At 37.7% G+C, this 14,574-nt stretch overlaps 1 protein-coding gene across 4 annotated transcripts in view; it reads left to right on the forward strand.

Moving 5' to 3' along the window:
• Positions 1 to 14,574, forward strand: part of LOC112136162 (membrane-associated phosphatidylinositol transfer protein 2) — a 71,410-nt gene that overhangs the window by 8,914 nt on the left and 47,922 nt on the right. Inside the window, exon 1 of one of the 4 annotated variants that reach the window (XM_024257759.2) lies at positions 5,590 to 5,833. The exons of 2 other annotated variants lie outside the window; for them this stretch is intronic. The gene's annotated coding sequence lies outside the window, so the exon portion shown is untranslated. Of the gene's footprint in view, positions 1 to 5,589; positions 5,834 to 12,090; positions 12,314 to 14,574 lie in introns of those variants that run through there. One more of the 4 variants, XM_024257758.2, reaches the window with a different exon arrangement.

A 14,574-nucleotide genomic window follows, 5' to 3' on the forward strand; every position in this document is an offset into this window, starting at 1 on the left:
ACAATGCCTTGCGGCCGAACAATTTCGAACAAAAAAAATGTGATTAAATGTAATATTTGAATAAGCCGTCCACATTTTCACCATCAGTGGAGTCATGAATAAACATCAGGAAATGTTATTTATTCGATTTTCACTTTGTGAAATTGGGGATGTCATATCCAATGTTTAGAAAAACATAAGAAAAGTAGTGAGCATCGTGTCCAAATTACCTTTAAAATCCAGGGGACTATATAGTCCCACACTATATAGGTTTTTAGTAGTTAAGGGGGAAATTCGGACACAACCCAAGACATCCACTGAGAGTGGAGTGAGACCTGTTTTCTGTTGAGTTCAAATCAATGGTTTATATGGGTAAACAGTTGGACTCTGCTTTTTGATTTGAGAACAGCTATGAAATTAACGTATTAAAATAGGCACTACATTTTCTGTAACTAATAAATATCGATTAATGTGATAATTTGACACCTCTTCTATTAACGTTAATATACAAAATTAAAGGTAAATTCTTTGTTTTTTTCCAAGGCATTACTGTATTAAATTTCGCTATCAATTCATTTTTGTGAGGAAATGCAAAAAAATTATGTATTTTATTTTTTTTTAAGCTGGCGATATGTTTTGGTAATAGTTTCACTTCGTGTAGTCTTTCTGTCTTTCTGTCCACTAATGATGTTCAATAATTTAGCTGTTTTTTCTGCTGGGATTCACAGAAAGCTGGTATCTGGTTAGGAACATTTCCACCACAGATCCATATCTGCATGGCATTGCCAGTCGCTCTGTTATAATCGAGAATGGAAACAAGGGTCATGTGACACGCTGGGGGTGTGGTCAGGTCGCCCCTCTGGACGGAAAGCTGCTGTGAGCACTCTGTCTAATTAACAGGCCGTTGCTTTGTTCAGACGTGGCGTTTGGCCGTCATCAAATATTCAGCTGCTCACAGATTCAGAAGAGCGGGAACCGAAGGACTTGATCCCTTCAGCACCGCCGCTGTTTGGATGAGTGGTGTCGAGTGTGACCAAAACAGATGGACTAAGTCTTTGTTGTTTTCTTCAAAAAATGTTAGATTTGGTTTATTCTGTTTACTGTGAGAAATCATAATAATAGTGTAAATACATTTATTATCCAAATGTTTTGTAGAAGTTACTGTTATTTTCCACTAATATTTGAATGTTCATGACAATCCTTTCTAAAACTTCAGGATTTTAAAACTTAGGACATTATTTTAGGCCAGGGGTGTCAAATTTAATCCCACAAGGGACCAAAATCCAAAACAAACATTTATTGAACACTCTGAAACTACATTTTTAAAGCTTTAAAACCATCACTTTTTAACATATTTATGAACTAGATATATAGGATTACCTGTGATAATGCTAGTGTGATGCTGGAAGCTGAATTTGGTAGCTGAAGATGCTTAAATTGATAGCTGAAAATACTAAAGCTAATAGCCGAAAATGCTGAAGCTGAAAGCCAGCTAAAATATTAGCTAAATGCCAAATTAGCCTAAAAAAATATATATAACAAAAAAAAAAGATTATTCAAAACAGCTAGCATGGTCGTTCAGCCCCTGAACAAAAACCCCATAAGTGATTATTAAAGTCTAATTCTTTAGACAAGTGAGGGGATTCCGAGTATCACGACTCTTCCTATTCATTAACGTAACTGAAGCAAATCATTTTATTTTCTATTTAAATGACAGAAAAAAAAAACTTACTGTGAAGAGGGAAGAATAGATGTCAAAGGACAGACCTGTTGCCTAAATCAGTGGTAATATCTGTGGGAATCCGGCTTGGCTGCTGCTGTGAACCAGCTGAACTCAGAGGTTTGGAGTTTGGCCAAATGCTAATGGAGGTGGTTAGAGGAGAGAAGTTTTCTCCTTTATCTCTGCTCCTTCACTTCTCCCCAAGTAATTAAAAGTGGTGTCTTCCTGCTGGCTGGAACATCACTTCTTAACAGCGTCCTCCATCTGATCTCTCCTCCTTTCTCTCTGATGATTCTCCTGATGATCTATCATCAGTCTGTTGTTTGTGGATGTATTTTAGACTAAAAGCGACATTGAACCAGAACTAGATTTGCTATCTGTCACACTAATGACAGGTTTATATTAGTGTAATGAATGCAGAGTGGTGATCCGTCTGCTCTTTATCTTTGATATTGTGATTGTGTGCTGAGTATTGTGCATTTATTGTCTTCTTTGTTCACGCTCTCTATGCCACTTTGTGCTTTTGATCTTGTCTCGTCTGCCTCCTTCTTCATTAAATGCTTTTATTTCATCTTTAATTGAGCATCTGGACTTTAGCCAGAAAGATGGTGCATCAGGAATAGGAGGATGTGGACCTTCAGGAGGAAAGAAAGACTTTAAAAAAACAAAAACAAGAAAACTCCATCGTCAGCAGTTTGGGTTTTTTAGACTTTATACTCTGCAGCCCCTCATAACAGCATTTCCTTCGAGGTTTGGCTCTTTTTTGTTGACAAATAAGGATAGATGTGCACAAGTTATGATGCAGCAGTGGATCAATGAATGAGGTAACAGATCCAGGGTGGATTCTCTAGATCAGAGGTGTCAAACTCCAGCCTTTACTTGTTGGTGTCTTAAATGTCTTAAAATATTCATGCCTTTCCTGCTGCAGTTTACCTGGATCAGTTTGGTTCACCTGTGAGAACCTGGAAGGGCAGGGATGGGTGGAAAATAAGGAGTTTAACACCTGTTTGGAAAACCATCACTGGAAGTCATCAGCTTTAAACCTGAACAAAATGTGCTTCTTCTTCCCATCTTTGGGTTTTTTGACGTTTGGTGGTACATGATGGAACACAGAGTGAAAGGATCACAGATACTGTGTATTGAGCCTGGTGAACCACTTAAGATCCATGTGTCAAAGTCAAGGCCCGGGGGCCAAGTAATTATATTTGGTAGAAAAAAATATATATTCTGCCCTCCAGATCATTTTATTTTATTTTTGTTAATGCCCCAATGTTATCTTGTGCTTATTTTAACTTGTATAATTTTGACAATATATATTTTTATGGAGAGTAAAATATTGAGTTATTTAAGGTTTAAGTTGATTTATTCTGGAATAATATTCCTGCCTTAAAGTTTTAAAAATTGGCATTCTGCTATCATTTTGGACTATTGTGGCATATACAAAGATTTTTTAGTCTATTTCGGAATTTAATTATTATTATTATTCCAGCTACATGCTAGCTGTTTTGTGTAACCTAGACCTAATTTTTTTTTTTTGTTTTTTTTTTTTGTTTTTTAGACCAACTTGGCATTCAGCTAATATTTTAGCTGGCAGTCAGCTTCATCGTTTTCAGCTATCAGCTTCAGTGTTTTTAGCTATTAATTTCAGCTATCAGCGCTAGCATCTTTAGCGGCCAAATTCATCTTATAGCATTCACACTTGCGTTATCACCTGTAATGCTATATATCTAGTTCATAAACATGTAAAAAAGTTACGGTTTCAAAGTTTTAAAAATTTAGTTTTATAGTGTTCGATAAATGTTTATCCCGTTCAGCCCGCGATCTAAGGTGTGTTTCGGAGTTTTGGCCCCTGGTGCGGTTGAGTTTTTCCCGTGTTTGATGACCGCATTTCTTTGGTGAAGAGCTCAGAAACAATCCAGTCACACATTGTCAGGTGTTAAAACGTTTTGCTTAATAAAATTTTGTGTTCTGGATTGAATCATAAACACAGCACTCTAAAAACAGACCGGCGGCTTTGTGTGACACAGATGAGAGCGTGCGCCGTGTCTGTAGAAAGGCCTTAACAAAGCTTCAGATTACACTCCGCTCTCACCGGTCTTTCTGCTATGCAGAGCACTCCATTAAATCCTTCAGGTGGCAGGTGCTCTGTCTGTCCTCTTTGTGTCGCTTTTATATTTATCCTATTTGTTGTTGTTTAGGGATGAAAGCTTTGCTTTCCTTATGCAAAAGACGGTATCTCTCAGAGAAAAAGCCAGAGGCTAGGCAGGTTCTTGCCTAGAAGATGGAAAGTGGGTTGGCTGACTGTTAGAAGTGAAAATAAACTGCTGCATCCATCTTTGTGAAGACGTTAGGCACAAAAATGTGGGTCTGTAACAATGTTTCTGTCCTTCTGAAGATTCTGCTCTGTGGCTCTCCTAGAAAGTGCCAAAAACAGAAAATAGTGCATACTTGCATAGCGCTTCAGTACCTTCTTAGGAGGTTCAAGGTGCTTTACAGTCACCGTCCCATTCACCCACACACACATGAACACACTGATGCTCGGCTCTGCTTCCAAAGACTGGCACCAACCTGTAACCAGCAGTAGGAGTGTGGGGTTTAGTGTCTTGTCCAAGGACACTTCAACAAACGGGTGGGCAGAGCAGAGACCCAAACTGCACCAATCAGAGATTGACCACTCTACCTCTTGACTGCCTGCTACAGCCTTAGTCACATGCCTTTGTTCGGGACGCTCTTGCATTGTGGTCTATGTGCTACACAATATGTGTAACAGTCAAATATGTACATTTAATCCTACAGAAGATGAAAGTATTAATAAAAGTTCAATTTTTACCCCTCTATCCCTTGGAGGGATAGCCAGTCTTAAGTCGCTATGGCTCCTCCTTCAAAAAAAGAAAAAAACACTTTCGGACACCACTACAGCTTCAAATGCCCCTACAATGGAGCGATAGGGAAGAGCCAGAGGTAGGGGTGTAACGGATCACAAAACTCACAGTTTGGATGGTGTCATGGTTTTGGGGTCACGGTTTGGATTCCGAAATTTTTGGAAATGCTTCAAAACAAATCTTTAATAATGTTAGCTCATGTTGGTCTATTGATAAAAACAATACATAAATGCTAAAACATGTAGTTTGTGATTAATTTGCATTAATGAATAATAACGCATTCATTCTTTCTGATTAATCACGTGCGTTAAGACATTGAAGTTTACAACACTAAAAAAAGTAGTTTCAAATTGTATATCCTAAAATTGAAAAGAATTATGAAGTTGTTACATAAATAGATTCAGTTTTTTGTTGCTGAAACGGAGCTGGAAAAACAAAAATTAAGAATTGTTTTGGCTCCGTGTTGTTATACTGTTAAACTGCTGAAAAGATTTCTTTAGATCAGTAAACTGTTTAACTTAATTCCTGTAGTCAGTCGTCAAAGCACGGTCAAACAGATTCAACGTCTACCTGGATTTTCCACTAAAACACCTCAAAATATCTTATTTTTAGTCAATTTTTTATACTTTTGAAATCGTTTATTTCTCTCTTTCTTCAAACGTAACAAAAAAGACGTGTTTTTATGTATTATTTAGAAAAGATGTGTCTATGTAGACGTCAAATGTCTCCAGACGGTAGATCTCTGTGAGGATGATTAATATTCATGCCCCTGAAGAGACTTTTTCAGCTCGTGAGCCGGCGCAAGCCTTGATCCGTGCTGCCCAGGAGGTGATGCATTCACAGCAGTCGGAGCGACGTCACAATCTGCCCTCCGTCGTCACTCTGCTCCCTGCGTGCCCCCGCCCCGCATCACCCTCACCCCCACCTTACTGAGCTTAAAATAGCCTGTAACCTCTCTGATTCCCCCAGCCCTCACGTCAAGGCTCACTCATTTGCTGCCTCTTTCCGTGTCAGATGAGAATCCAACAATGAAGTCTTCCAGAAGGTCCAGCTCGCTTCCATGCTGTGATTAAGATGATGAAATGATTTTTGAAAAATTTCTGCTTCCCGGTTTGCTGCTTTTCCACACATTTTCTGCAGAGCTGTCAAACTCTCTTTGAGCTCCTGCATGTGTGATTCGTTCAGGCATCATCTCAGCTGTTTCCAGCTCACAGATGGAGAGGTGGAAAACAGTGCTGGAGTCAACCTGCAGGTCAGTGGGAACATCTGGAGCTCCGTAAACCTTTACACAGAACTGCTCGTTTATTTTCACGGCTGAGCAAGCACACAAACGGTAAATGATATCATAGCAGCATGTGGAATCATATACAAGTCAATTCTGTTCCATCTGGAACTCATACAGGGAAGTGTAGCTGAAAACAGTTGATTTCAAGGTTAGTGCAAGGATGCTAGTATCTAATATGTGAAAATAGTAAAAAATTGCCATGGTGGGATTTTTGTAAACTATGTTTTTTTAAGATTCCTAACTGTTAAGTTTTATTGAATTGCAGAAAGGAATTTAAAAATACTTTAACAAGTTTAGCACTTTGACTACCAACTTGAAGAAATGTTAGATTTATTATGATTTTATTGTAACTGGAATTGGTTTCTTTCAAGAAATCAAAACAAAAGAAGACTAGCAAACAAAAAATATGCAGGGTATTGTTGCCACGAGTCACATTAAAAGGCACTCAGGCTCTATCAATAACAGTATAAAGAGATGGACAAAGCATCTGTGACGTCACCCATAGAAAATGCCTGACCTCCAGTTCCAGCCATTGACATGTGTATCAATGGACTTCTGAACTCCTCCCCTCCACAGGAAGTACCTGCAGGTCGCAAGAAGGCTTAAGTCCCATAGACTTCCATTGAGAAATTGAGACAGTGATGTCTCAGTCAGTTATTCAGAATAATCATTCTTGCTCTGATTCATTCTTCTTAGAACGTTCTTTCTAATCCTAATTTTTTTAAATATATTTTTTTTCTTCATTGGCAGTTATTCAAGTTATAAACTAACCAATCAGATTCCTCAGTAAAAGCATGTGGCTGGCCCCCCTTTCAACGTGTAATTGACAGATTCCCCCAAGCCACTTTCAGTGGGAGGGGTGTGGCCTTTAAATAAGCCGGAACAAGCTCACTCATGATTGGCGACACCTCTAAAAACATGAATCGGACTAATTGCCGTCGATGGGCGGCAATCAGTTGCAATATGGCGGTAGACGTACCAGGAAGTGACGGCGAAGGCTCTGGCCTGATTTCGTGGGAGCTGGTGATAATGCATTTCCTCACTTGTTATGTCCAGTTTTTATAAACAGTCAATGGTTCCAACCAAATTAAGTCAATTCAGTCACTATTTTCCTCGATACGGACGTCGCCATGTTGGAACCAGCCGACGTTAGTGAGCGGTAAGTTGGTCTGAGTCACCATCTCTATGGCGATCACTCTCGCTAATCAGCAGTGAGCTTGTTGGAAAGCCACGCCCCTTCCACACTAATCAGCAGTGAGCTTGTTGGAAAGCCACGCCCCTTCCACTGAAAGCAGGCTCAGGCTCGTACCATACTGCTCAGTGGAAACGAGGCTTAAAATTTGCCACAAGATGCCGGACTGGGACCAGATATGTGGGCTGTTTTGCTAATCTACCCCATAAGAGAAACAAATAACATTAAATCTGGATGAAAGCATGTTTTAATTTGAATTAAACTAATATAGAATATGTAGAGGGGTTTATTTCAAAACTGTGACTTTAGTTCTCATTTTAGTGCACCAATGATTTGATATTCTTCAGGAAAAACCGTAAACTTGGAGAAATGCTCCGTGTTGGAACGATCGGGAAAAAAGACTGTCCGACTCGGAAAACACACATAAATGTAAAAGAAAGGACAATTCTTCCAATACCTCAGAAATGCTAAATAACTTTCTGCACCCAAACAGAAGCTAATGTATTTTAGTTCACCATCTATGGGAAAACACCACAATTAAAGGGAAAATAAAGCAAATAAGGATGATCATTCTAATGTATTCACATTTTGACATTTGTCATACACGATTAATGGTGGCTACCTGCCTCTGCCCTGGCGTCCTCCGAGGAGGAGTTAGGAAGTGATGGATCGAAATGCGCAGAAGGAGTTTAAATTTGTAGAAGGTGCTAAAAGTGATTCATTTTACACTGCTGTGGTGCATGTGACTAAGGCTTAATGTGTCCAATGAAAATCTCCGACAACAGCACTTTCTGTTTGTGTTTTTTATGTTAACGCTTCAAAATGACCAAAAAAAGAGGAATTTCACCTACAATATTTCTCAAATCTTCCTGGAGTCACGTCCTTGTCAGCAGACCTGCAGTCATGTTTGTGTCTGACACCGGCAGGATGAGCATCAGCAGAGTCTGCTGGTGAGGACAGGTGCGTTTGACAAGATCACAAATGAACGGGCGCGATGGCAGCAGATGTCCTTGTTATGAGGCTGACTGCGCCTGTGCTGATCTGATGGAGAGCGTTCAGGGCGGAGCTCCCATCAACAAGTCCTGTCATGCCGACAATGTTGCAGCTACAAAGGAAAGTCTGCCGCCGCACAAACCTGGAAGCTCGTCCTTCTCGCTGACGCGAAGCAGAAGACACGGCGTTTGTGTTATGTTGTGAACATGTCTGAAGGCCTTTTTCATGCAGGCTGCAGTGTTTCCTTTAAGATGAAGCAGCTGCTGCTGCAGAGCTCGCTGGGCTGCAGGTGGGATATTTTTATCCCCTCACCCAGAGATGTGTGTTGGCTGGATGTAATTAAAGACACATGTATAAACTGCAGACATGCAGTCATGTGTGCTTCAGCTTTCAGTCCCATTCATATGAAGAATACACAAAGAATGGATCTGAATCTCTGAGGGTAAAACCGCAGCACTACAATACACTGAAGACACACAACTCTCGGTTAAATCTGAACCGTACGTTACTGTCACTGGATACCAGTATGTTTATGTGGAAAACGTTAAAATATGTAGCCAACTTAAAGGTTTTCCTTCATTGATGCTTGTTTATTTATGGAAGTGTATTTATTGCATTCAGTGAAAAAAAAACCTGCAATCGTTGTTCCAATTTTTTCTGTATAAAGGAAAAAAAAACAAAACAAAAAACAATAATCTTTATTCTAATTTATTTGTGTATTAAAATAATCTTCATTCTAAGTTTTTCCTGTTAGAAAAAGGGTAGAGAAAAAGAGCAATCTTTGTTCTATTGTTTGCGTAAAAAAAGGTAATCTTTGTTCGAATGTACCTCTGTATCAAGAAAAAATAGCAATTTTTGGTTTATGTTTTTTTGTATTTTACAAAAATAGGGTAATCTGAATTCTAAAATATATATATTTGAAAAAAGGCTAATCTTCTTATTTTTTGTGAATTAAAATAAAAAAGAAATTTTAATTCAATTTCTTTTGTGAATTAAAATACAGAAAGGTCATTTTGATTCTAAGTTTTTCTGTAAGAAAGAACCAAACAAAAAAGAGCAATAATTGTTGTAATTTTTTGCGTAAAAAAGGGTAACCTTATGTTAACCAAAACAGCTAACGTGCAGCAGAAAAATTAACTTAACTTCAAAGTAGCCTAAAAATTGAAAAAAGCCTAAATTACCCAAAACAGCTAGCATGTATCTGAAATATTAGCCAAACTCCACAATATACTAAAAATTTTATAGTCCAAAAAGCTAGCAGAATACCAATTTTTAAAACTTTAAAACAGTAAGTATTTAACATAATTATGAATAATAAAAAGGCAGGAATATTATTCCAGAATAAATAAACTTAAACCCTAAATAACTTTAATATTTTACTCTCCATAAAAATATATTTTGTCAAAATTATACAAGTTAGAAATGAGCGCAAGATAACATCGGGTCATTAATAAAATAAAATGATCTGGAGGGCCAGATCCGGCCCCCGGGCCATGACTTTGACACATGTGTTCTACCTGAACATCAAATCAAACAGATTTATGATTATAAAGAAGCTGAAGAGTAGGTTTGTTCGGTGGGTCTTACTCAGGAGCACAAACTCAACAAACCTGAATATGGAAGTCCCCCAAATACAGAATCTTTAATAATATAAATCCTAATAAAATGAACAAAAATTCCTCTCTTAGTTTGTCTCAAACAAACAAAACATTTTGAAAGTTCAAATTGGAATTTTGCTCCTTATCATCAGCTCTGCAGATCTGCGTGACTCCGCTGTCGACTTCGGCGGCGAGGATTTGTGAGAACACGTCAGCTGTTTAATGCCCATTCAGGCCACGCTTTCATTTGTTAAAAAAGGTTTTTACTGCAGCTCTTCATCAACGCCCCCCCACCAGCACTCTGCTATGAAAAATGAAATGGGATCAATTTATCAGCTTCTGGATGGAGAAGTTCTCTGAATCTCCAAGAGGGGATTTATCGCTTTGGATCATAACTGGAGGAACAGATGGTGAACATTTTTACTGTGTTTGGCTGCAGCAAAAATGCATAAAGTTTGAAATAACTTCCCATTTTAGCAGAATAGCTTATATTTTGTTTATGTTAAACAGTTTGAAACATTCTACACTTTGTAATTATCCTTTTTCTATTAATTTAATAAATTATACAGAAAAATTTCCATTCATTAGAGTTCTTGATGAATGTTCACAACGAGAATTCTCAACTTTATGTTCATTTACAACACTCATTATTGAATGATCTCTAAGGGCTGACCACACTTTTTTAGCATTCAAGAAATTTTTTTACAAAACATTTACATATATACATAATATAGAATAAAAAAGTCATTTTAAAATATTTGTGTACTTAAATACATACATGCATTAAAGCAGATTTTAAAGGGAATCATTTATTTTTTTAATAAATTGATAAATTTTGAGGAAAATGTAAGATACCAACATGACAACATGTCAACGCACAATGTACAAACAACAGAAATGTTTTGTTTGCGTTCGGTATAAGGTTTTTTTTGAGTGACTGATCTCGAGCCAGTTTTGAAAAAATAAGGTATATTAGCAGTTATATCAACGGTTTGGAATCTGCGCTGAACGCTCGAACCTTCCTGAAGTTCAGGAGGAAGAAAAACCCCAAATCTGTTTAGTTAAAGACACATGTGCATTGATGCATGTATCAGAGGATGTTTGATCGTCTGTTCTTCAGGGTGTGGATGATGATTGGCTGACAACTATTAAAAAAAAATATATACATATATATATATATATATATCTATATATATATGTATATATTTTTTTTCTACAGACCCTTTCAAAAAACTTAGAATATAATGGAAAAGTGTGTTTATTTTAATAGTTTCATTCAAAAAAATTGATAAAATAGATTCTGAGCCCACTGTTCACTTGATTTCAAGTATTTTTTTGATTATTTTGCATAAATTGAAGCTCCAGCTCAAAAATGAATAAAAAACAGGATTGTAGAAACTTAAAATACTGTAAATAAATCACCATGTACTTCTCGGTTTTTACACAAAAATAAGACAAAAGATTAATATGGAGAGAACACCCGGATTTGTGCGTGCATCATTCTTGATTTGTGTGTAATCTTTGAAGATTTGCATGTATAGTTAGTTTCAGGAAGTTGTAATTTCAAGTTTTGTGCATGTCAATTGTGTCTTAAATTTTGTACTCATGCACAAAATGTATTGTATGAGTAACAAATCAGGAATTTGTATCACAAATTGGAGAGAGTCTTTTTTCTCTCCGTAGATTATAATCACATCAAATTAGCCAAATAAAGTGTTTTTACATTTTCAACGTAGAGTTTTCATTTTTAAATGTTTGCATTTCAATGGAAAAATAAATTCAAAGCATTTCCTAAAGTGCACAATAAACCTCTCAAAAACCACACAGCACGATGTTTATTCATTAGAATGTATTAGTTTTCTCTTTTGTTTTTTTAAACCGTCAACTTGTTTTAGTGTAAAAATTATATATATATATATATATATATATATATATATACATATATATATATATATATATGTCATGACTGAAACATGAAATACTTTAATAAGAATCTATTTAATGCATTTTAATCTCTTTACCTTGGTAAAAAATCATTTTGACAAACAAAATAGTTAATTATTTATTTTGTCATTTTTTCCTAACAAAACTCCAAACATAGCTTTGTTTTATCGTTTTAAAAGTCAAATAAGTGTAATTTTTCTGTAAAAATGAAGCAATCCCATCCTGGAGTCCTGGAGCAATCTGCTCCTCCACTGGGATTAACATTTTTGGGAGGGTGGGGGCGCGTTAATTCTCTCAAATTAAATTCCAGCATATGCGCTGATTCTGGCTCAGTGTTACACAACAACGCTCACTAAAAAGGCAATCAATCTGGTGGGCTGCGCCGCCGGCCGCGCTGCATCACAACAAACCCCACCAACCGGGCCTGAGCCTCGTGCGTCTCCATGGTAACAAAGCCTCATCGGTCTGGAGGAGGAGGAGACAGGCAGGAGGAGGAGAGCAGAGGACTTAGGGAGGCAGATGAAGGAGGACGGGAGGCAGAATTCATACTTCCCTTTGAAAGTCAGGAGCAAACCCTCCTTTGGAGCGCCGGCGGAGGGCTGGGGAGGGGGCAGGAGAGCTGAGGGTGGAGCGCCGCGATGCGCTGCGAGGCTGGCACTCTTTCCTGAACCGGGATCTGCGATGGGCCTGAGCTCAGCGGATCAGCTGGGAAGCTGCGAGGTAAACATTTGTCTCACATGTCCGCCTAAAGCGAAGCCGATCCGAGCTTTGGCGGGTCTGGAGGGGGGGGTTGTGAGGATCAGTGTGAACGTTTTACAAATGTGTCATTGTAGCATCACTGCAGCTCTGTGGAGGATAAACTGTGTGTTTCAGAAACTTCATTTTGGACGAGTTTTTGTAGAATCTGGAGGGAAATCCTAATTTTGATGAAACCAGGAGTGAAATCGGTTTGGGTTTTCACTTGTTGCAGATTCGTGTGATGCCTCTGCCGTGCTGGCACATGTGTTGTGGTTAATAAACAGATGTGGGGCGGGAGTGGGGGGGGATCACAGGACTCCATTAAATGCATTCTGATGCATTTAAATATCAGATTACAGCAGATTACACACACACTAACATGCAGTGTCTGTTTAAAATACGACCAAAAAAATTTTACCACGAGAGGATTTGACTGCCCCTTTAAGTGTCTTTAACATTTTCACAAAAACAGGGCGTGAAGCTAAAATGATTGGCTGAAAAATGTGAGATGCTTTTAAATGATTGAAGAAAAAGCCTTAAAAGTGTCCTTGATTGTGTGAAAATTACAGGCAGCAAAATCTAAATCTTAAAATATTTTATTCAATAATATACATATATATATTGTCTTAAAAGAAAGCTTTTGAAATTGCAAAATGATCTTACTTTTAGCGAAAGTCTTGGTGACAAGAATTGGTTTCTTAAAATAAAAATAAAATTATTGGAAAAGATTATTTTTTTTCTTACCTTATTTTAAAAAAATGTGGAAAATATTTTGACTAATTTTAAGGGGCCTGTTTTTGCAGCATAAGAGAAGACGGTTGCTTAGCTGGAATAATGCTGCATTATCATTGATGATCTTAACTTTCTTTCATCTTTAACCTATGACTCACATGTTCTTTCATGGTCCTAAAAACTCCACATACTGATCATTTAAGAGCAGACGTCTTCTGAATATTTATTAACATTTTGTCAAATTTTACATTTTTATGAATAAAAGCTTTTTTCACTTTTTTTAACAGATTTCCTCACAGTAATGTTGTATTTTAGCAGTTGAAGTTCTGTGAAATTGTTGCTAAAACCCCAGTTAGATGTACATACAAGCTGCCCTCCTCTTCCTGGTCTCTCCTATCCAGAAATGTACACCCACAAGTGGAGGATGAGTCATCATAACTGCTGAAAAAATCCATAAGGAAATGTCAAAACTGTTAAAACACTGACAGAGCTTGTTTGGAAGAAACAGACTTTTTGCTTTAGTTACATGGAGTCGTACGTATGGGGAGTTAACCGGTGAGAGTGCTGCAGGTCTTTGAACTATCTCCATATATATTATCATATATTACCTTTAGCACACTAAATAGCATGTTATTTATAAAATATGAGTTATTTTTATGAACTCTTTTCATACCTCAATCTCTGAGGGTCCGTCTTTTACTCCTCAAGGGTCCTGCCCATTTCATGACATCATCCTAGAGCCGGCCTCGACATCGTATCTGTGTTTCACCCAGAAATAAACATTACGTTTTTTCAAATTTGGATGTGCATACCGTGTGTCTGCCTTAAGTAGCTCGGGACGTTTCTTCCATCACAGACAGAATGGTGATGGCTAATGGATTCATTTTGTGGTGAAATTCGGTAAAAAAAATCTAGACAACTCCGCTAGCTGTGAACGTTTCTGTTCTCCGTGAAGCATCATCAACTTCCGTGTCAAAAATCCTTGTTGCTTTCATGTGAATCATTTTTCTGCAGACACGTTCACCTTTCTGTCTTTGCTCAATAATCCATGTTCCAACCAGTTCCTCTAATTCGTCGCTTGCTTTTTCCAGCAGGAAATAGTTTACTCCATTTTCTACAGCTACCTTATCTGCTTGGTCCATTCTTGGATATGTTCAGGATCGTGCAGATTCCTCACCAGAATGCTCTATGGCGTTTTCCACCGCACAAATGCTAAACAGAATGAGCGTTTCTAGCTCATCACAACACTCTGGTGTCACAAACGATTATTTTAATAGTCCACTAATCGGATCATGTGCAAACTGGATGTAAAGCCCACATCTTAACCACCATTAACTTTAAAATAACTAAAAATTAGATATATAGCATTACCTGTGATAATGCTAGTGTGAGTGCTGTAAACTGAATTTGGCTGCTGAAGATGCTGAAGTTGATAGCCGAAATTACTGAAGCTCAAAGCTTAAATTGCTGAAGCTAATAGGTGAAAACGCTGAAGCTGATAGCCAGCTAAA

The sequence above is a fragment of the Oryzias melastigma genome, linkage group LG12 (assembly GCF_002922805.2).
Source record: "Oryzias melastigma strain HK-1 linkage group LG12, ASM292280v2, whole genome shotgun sequence".
NCBI classification, from domain to species: Eukaryota; Metazoa; Chordata; class Actinopteri; order Beloniformes; family Adrianichthyidae; genus Oryzias; species Oryzias melastigma.